Below are 7,377 nucleotides of genomic sequence, written 5' to 3' on the forward strand. Positions count from 1 at the left end.
CAACACAGGTTTACATAATTTAATACATGTATGGATAGTGTTAATAAAATTCTTGCAATGCAGCACACATTAATCAGGTTAGTCTATATTTTTGCTAAATATCAGTATCGTACTAAATGTATCACACACTGTTCAAGCTAGGTCATGTTACTTGCATCACAGCACACTCTGATCAAATGTCTATTGCTGCTGGATTTCAATTCTGTCATGGTAATCTAACGTGACTCCGCTGCTGCAAACGTTCTTCAGAATTTTCCCTTGGAGGACATCAAAAACAAAAGGAATACACATAATGTTTATGAAGTTTTGACTTAGCTCGATGTCATTGAAAAGGTACTCGAGATGACGTGCAGCACTTGACTGGTCTTGAAGACCGCGCTCCTGGTTTGGGTCATCACTCTTCTTCTCAAGACACCATCATCAAGTTAATAGCAGTAGTAGTCTGGTTACATCTCTCTCCACAATTACGGCAACATGAGGAAGAGGAAGATGAATGAATCAATTGGACCGTGGGTTCCTGAAACAGATCAAAGGGCCATATGTGTTACCTACACAGCCTGTCTAAAAGACTTGGTTTGTTCATGTTTTATTATCGTTCTCATTCTATTACTGTGTTTCGAAAAATGGGGATTTGGCAACAGCGCACATTCAAACGTACACAACTTGACAACAACACAATGTACATGACTGACACGATACACTCATCTCCGCCCAGGTCCCGTGGAACGATTGTCGATGTAATAATCACAGTCACTTACCTTCAAAGACAGGGGAACGGCTTTTCCTCCAAGCGTTCTTCGCTCCATGGACTTGTGGAAAACGACCCTCTCGTGAAACGATTTTTGTTTACGTCAGTACACTTGGATACGTCACATGAATACGTCACTTGGATACGTCGTGTAATGCGCGAGTAGTCTCGGTTGCCTATTCTATTCTTGACAGGTTCGCGCCTCATAATAATAATTCATGACACTCTCTCTCTCTCTCTCTCTCTCTCTCTTTCTTAGTCTCTCTCCCTCTCTCTCTTTCTTAGTCTCTCTCTCTCTCTCTTTCTTAGTCTCTCTCTCTCTTTCTTAGTCTCTCTCTCTCTCTTTCTTAGTCTCTCTCTCTCTCTTTCTTAGTCTCTCTCTCTCTCTCTTTCTTTCTTAGTCTCTCTCTCTCTTTCTTAGTCTCTCTCTCTCTTTCTTAGGCTCTCTCTCTCTTTCTTAGTCTCTCTCTCTCTTTCTTAGTCTCTCTCTCTCTCTTTCTTAGTCTCTCTCTCTCTCTTTCTTTGTCTCTCTCTCTCTTTGTCTCTCTCTCTCTCTTTCTTAGTCTCTCTCTCTCTCTTTCTTAGTCTCTCTCTCTCTCTTTCTTAGTCTCTCTCTCTCTCTTTCTTAGTCTCTCTCTCTTTCTTAGTCTCTCTCTCTCTTTCTTAGTCTCTCTCTCTCTCTTTCTTAGTCTCTAAGTCTCTCTCAGTCTCTCTCAGTCTCTCTCAGTCTCCCCCTCCCCCTCTCCCTCCCCCTCTCCCTCCCCTGCAAGAAGTCGGTGAAGGGAGAAACTCGATGCACCCACTGAAGTAGCGCTGTGGGTTTCCCTGAACCCACCCCGTCGTAATAAACGGTAAAAACCCTCTTTCAAATGTATGGGTTCAGACAAACCCGCATCGTCGGGCGTGTGTAGTCAAAAGCGGCATCCGGCAAAGTTTAAAAAAACACCAAAAAAACTCGAAAAGTAAAACAAACAACAAAGTCGCAAAAAAATCTCCTGCCGTCAAAACAAGAGTAATTCCATTAAAGGGAAGCGTTTAATATTGACATTGATGTTATTTAAACCCAGATCGGTTTTACAGTAATTTCCCAAGGGATAGCTTGACAAACAGTTTAAACATCTACAGAAGCAATTTGATAAAGCCTGAAACGGCTGAAGTTTTCCATTGACATGGGATAACACTAACCCCTTGAGTTTGTCAATGCACCAAACAGTAAGGGTACAAGGGAAGAGGACGTGGGAGAGAGAGAGAGAGAGAGAGAGAGAGAGAGAGAGAGAGAGAGAGAGAGAGAGAGAGAGAGAGAGAGAGAGAGAGAGAGAGAGAGAGAGAGAGAGAGAGAGAGAGAGAGAGAGAGAGAGAGAGAGAGAGAGAGAGAGAGAGAGAAAGAGTGAGAGAGAGTGAGAGGGAGAGAGAGGGACAGGTAGAGAGAGAGACAGAGACAGAGACAGAGACAGAGAGACTCAGACTCAGAACTTTATTACAACAGGATAACGGTTTTAGGCAAAGCCTATTCTTCCAACCTGTCCTTTATCAACACATAAAGAGAGAGAGAGAGAGAGAGAGAGAGAGAGAGAGAGAGAGAGAGAGAGAGAGAGAGAGAGAGAGAGAGAGAGAGAGTCGTCCCCACAACAACCATTCTAAGGATATAATCCCAGTTTTCCACCTTTTTTACCTCCGTACGGCTCGGCCTAATGGGCAAGTGCTTGTGGAATATCAAAAGAAATCTTTCACGCGTTGATTCTGTTTAGTTGCGTTCAGTAAAAGAGCATGCTCAGGAAATACAAATTTCCTGACATTTTAGCCAGTCGTCGGCGGCCTCTAATTGACTGAATGATCGAGTGGAGTAATGGCTTTATTCTGTTTTGTTTAAAACCAGTTGATTCACGGCAAGCGTTTGGTTTGCGATCAGAGAGGTTTTTAGAAGCTTTGATGATGCCGATGAAGCAGAGTACTTGTAAGTCCTTCATTCATAGCAGGGAGTTGTTGACGGTTCAGTTACTTGTTTCAATGTGTGTGGTTGTTTATTTCGTTCTTTCCCTGTTGTCATAAAACCGTTATTGACGGTTTTTTTCCCCCTCTTTTTTTACATTTTTTAAGTCAAGTTTTGTTCTTTTGATGAAATGTAAATGCTTGGATCATCTATTGTTGGTATTGGCAAGACACTCCAGTCGCTCATTCTTCGGTTATTGATACAATGTGCATTAACTTTGAGTGATTCGAAGATACATTTGTGAGACGGTTCACGGTTGCTCACGTTAGAGCGGTTTTCATTCACAAGAATGTTTGCTTAGATGTACAATGTCCAGTTCTTGAGGCGATATACACTACAATACAATACAATGAATACACTACACTACACTACACTACACTACACTACACTACAATACAATACACTACAATACAATACAATACAATACAATACAATACAATACAATACACTACAATACAATACAATACAATACAATACAATACAATACAATCATACTTTATTATCTCAAATGAGAAATTACATAAATACGTATGATATGGAACGGCAGAAATCCATGTCGATTATAGCTTGACTGAAACAAGACTGATATGGTCCAGCTTTCTGTCTTTCTCTCGCTCTCTCTAAATACCTGTTTCAGAAAACAGCCATTTTAGTTTTCTTTTGCGCTTGTGCTTCTTTTTTACATTTAGTCAAGTTTTGACTAAATGTTTTAACGTAGAGGGGGGAATCGAGACGAGGGTCGTGGTGTATGTGCGTGTGTGTGTGTGTGTGTGTGTGTGTGTGTGTGTAGAGCGATTCAGACTAAACTACTGGACCGATCTTTATGAAATTTGACATGAGAGTTCCTGGGTATGAAATCCCCGAACGTTTTTTTCATTTTTTGGATAAATGTCTTTGATGACGTCATATCCGGCTTTTCGTGAAAGTTGAGGCGGCACTGTCACGCCCTCATTTTTCAACCAAATTGGTTGAAATTTTGGTCGGGTAATGTTCGACGAAGCCCGGACTTCGGTATTGCATTTCAGCGTGGTGGCTTAAAAATTAATTAATGACTTTTTTTATAAAACGATCCAAATTTACGTTTATCTTATTCTCCATCATTTGCTGATTCCAAAAACATATACATATGTTATATTCGGATTAAAAACAAGCTCTGAAAATTAAATATATAAAAATTATTATCAAAATTAAATTTTCCAAATCAATTTAAAAACACTTTCATCTTATTCCTTGTCGGTTCCTGATTCCAAAAACATATAGATATGATATGTTTGGATTAAAAACACGCTCAGAAAGTTAAAACGAAGAGAGGTACAGAAAAGCGTGCTATCCTTCCCAGCGCAACTACTACCCCGCTCTTCTTGTCAATTTCACTGCCTATGCCGTGAGCGGTGGACTGACGATGTTACGAGTATACGGTCTTGCTGCGTTGCATTGCGTTCAGTTTCATTCTGTGAGTTCGACAGCTACTTGACTAAATGTTGTATTTTCGCCTTACGCGACTTGTCTTACATTTGTACCTACTTATGTTTACACTATTTCCATGACTTTCCGATGTGGACATGTGTTTCCCCTCCTCTGTAATCATATAAGCAAATAAAAAATATATTCAAACTTTAAAAAATACAAAACCTAAAACCCCAAAACACGTGCATGCTTGTTTTGTTCTTGTTTTAATCTTTCTTGTCTGATTTAGAAACTTCAAAAATGCAAAGCCGCGTGTTTATGCGAATGCAGATGGCTTATGCCTGAAGCCAAGAAATTAATTTCAATCTTACTTTGACGAACAGCTGCAGCAGAAAGATTAGAGCATGCATGCACGCATTTTTACTGATCAATTTAGGATATAAATGCAATATTATACGCTTTTTCAGCAATGCGTTGTTAGCAACCTTGAAAATAAGAGGGGGGGAGGGGAGTGAGGGAGAAAGAAAGAACGAAAGAGAGAGTGAGAGAGAGTGACGCTTTGACATTTTATTGAATAAACACGATGGTTCATTTCAAATGGGGTTGTTTGGGGTAAAGGGTACAGCTTTGTGAAACATTTAAAACAATGCAAAATATTCATCATTTTCGTCGCGGCATGGAAACCATATCGCGTTGAGTGTCTTAGGGGCAGATTATACCTGCACAGAGTCAGCGGCACAGACGACGCACTGCAGATCATCCCAGCTCGCTACACGTTGCGTGACAAGAAAATAGGCCAAGTACTCGTCATAATTTATATCGCAGCATCAATAATATGCAGTGCGTCGTCTGTGCCGCTGACTCTGCGCAGGTATATGCTGCCCTTTACGATGACCTTTTCTTCCACTGTGGCAAGGTAGTGGAGGAAGCCCACCCGGAAATGTTTTTAAACCTAGTTTAGAATATGTGCAATCTGGCGCATTCATGGAGTATTTGTCATGAGTTTTTTTTTTTTAACCCTTGGAGGAGGTACATAGTCAGGCCAGGTGAGGGGGGGAGGCTTCCGGGCAACAGGAACCCCCCCCCCCCCCCCTGGATCCGGCATTGGTGTGTGTGTGTGTGTGTGTGTGTGTGTGTGTGTGTGTGTGTGTGTGCGTGTGTGTGTGTGTGTGTATGTGTGTGTGTGTGTGTGTGCTTGTGTGTCTGTTGGTCTGTCTATCTGTATCTGCGTGCTGTCGTATTTTTGTGTATCCCTGCTTGCTATTGTGTATGCATGTTTTCATGCCATCGCTTTGTGCAGGTTAGCGGAAGACTTTTTTTATAATCATGCAGATGTATTCATTGAATTCATTGCTATGCGGCTGATTTGATCTTCCTTGTCTCACAATGTTGAAACATGCCAGTTGTCTTTACTTCCTTGTCTCGAATAACGTGACAGAGCGTTATTTAGGGATTTCATTTCTTTAGTAATCGGCTTTTTTTCCGATTCTACATATGATCGTTTTTAATCAGTTTGTTGTTTGTGATCCATCATGTCTCAAAAGCATCCGTTTTCGATTGATAACAAGTCCTTCTATTCGCAACCGAACGCTATTTTAATTGTCTCTTTCGTTAATCTACTGCTGAAATATGCCCAATACAAATTAGTTTGAAATGTCCATTTAGCTTCCGTTTTGTCAATATATTCTCCTTATTCTTCTTCGTTCATGGGCTGAAACTCCCACGTTAACTCATATTTTTGCACGAGTGGATTTGTATGTGTTTGACCGGTTTTTACCCCGCCATTCAGGCAACATACGCCGATTTCGGGGGAAGTATGCTGGGCATTTGTTTTGTATTTCTATCACCCACCGAACTCTGACATGGATTACAGGATCTTTTCTGTGCGCACTTGGTCTTGTACTTGCGTGTACATACAAATCGGGATAAGGCACTAGCAGGTTTGCACATGAGTTGACCTTGGAGATCGGAAACATCTCCACCCTTAACCCACCAGGCGGCCGCCGCCGGGATTTGAACTCACGACCTTCCGATTAGCAGGCCGATGTTTTAACCTCTACGCCACTGCGCCCGTCTATTAATATATAAAGTGTTTCTGTTGATGAAATAGTGAGATTGATGACATGCACAAATCAATCTTAATTTAGTTTTCTACATTTAAAAAACAAAAACAACCTTTTTTTCTGGTGTAACGGAAAGCTGTCTAGTAATTCAGTTGTAACAATTGGTAAAATTGTTAGCTACCTTGATATCCCTGTATGTATAACTCTGTTGGAATTTTTGATTAATTCTAATTTTTCGCATGATGCTCCCGTCATTGGACACCTGGGGTATTTCTTGAGTGTAACAGTGCCACCTGTTACCTCGCCCCATCCTGTTGGAAGCACCGCCAGTTGGTCCGCGACTGCTTATTCGTCCTGGCAAGCCTGGCTTATTTTGCAGCTAACCTCCATATCTGAAGGCCATCACACTATCCGCCACCTGTGAACGCGCCTGGTTGGGGGTGGTCGCCCCTACTGTCCCAGGATTCTAATTTTTGAAAGTGAAAACCCTTAAGAAAATAAAGCTAACGAAGAACAAAAACTAAACATTATTTGGCATGAACACACACACACACACACACACACACACACACACACACACACACACACACACACACACACACACACACACACACACACACACACAGATACAAAAGACACACAGACAAACAGACAGAGCTAGACAGAGAAAACCGACACCCATACAATCTGAAGCAAGCAGACGACACTATAATAATCACTTTGGCAAGAGAAAACGAACAACGCAGACGACACAAGAGGTCAAGCACCGCATCCGTGAAGAGAAGTGGAAAGGATGATTGTCCAGAAATGTCGGTCTGACAAGGGAGGAAACCGTGAGAGGAAAGGAAGGATCAAACGGAGGATCAATTTTTGATCAGCTCGATCTGGGAATCAACTGCTTGCCTTGCTCATCCATCTTGTCTGAGCGGCTGTCGTAACACTCTCGGTGTCTTCAGGCACATTACAATGGTGACTTGTGCTGCGAAGAAGAACTGCTTGCGTACCGAAGCGTCAATGTTCAATTATATCGCTCTTGGGACCAAGCTGTCTGTTTGTCTGTCTGTCTTTCTTTCGGTCTATCTATGTCTGTCTCTTTCCATCTGACTCTATTTTTCTGTCTGTCTGTCTGTCTGTCTGTCTGTCTGTCTCTCTGTCTCTCTCTCTATTTT

The sequence above is a fragment of the Littorina saxatilis genome, linkage group LG12, assembly GCF_037325665.1.
Source record: "Littorina saxatilis isolate snail1 linkage group LG12, US_GU_Lsax_2.0, whole genome shotgun sequence".
Taxonomy (NCBI): Eukaryota; Metazoa; Mollusca; class Gastropoda; order Littorinimorpha; family Littorinidae; genus Littorina; species Littorina saxatilis.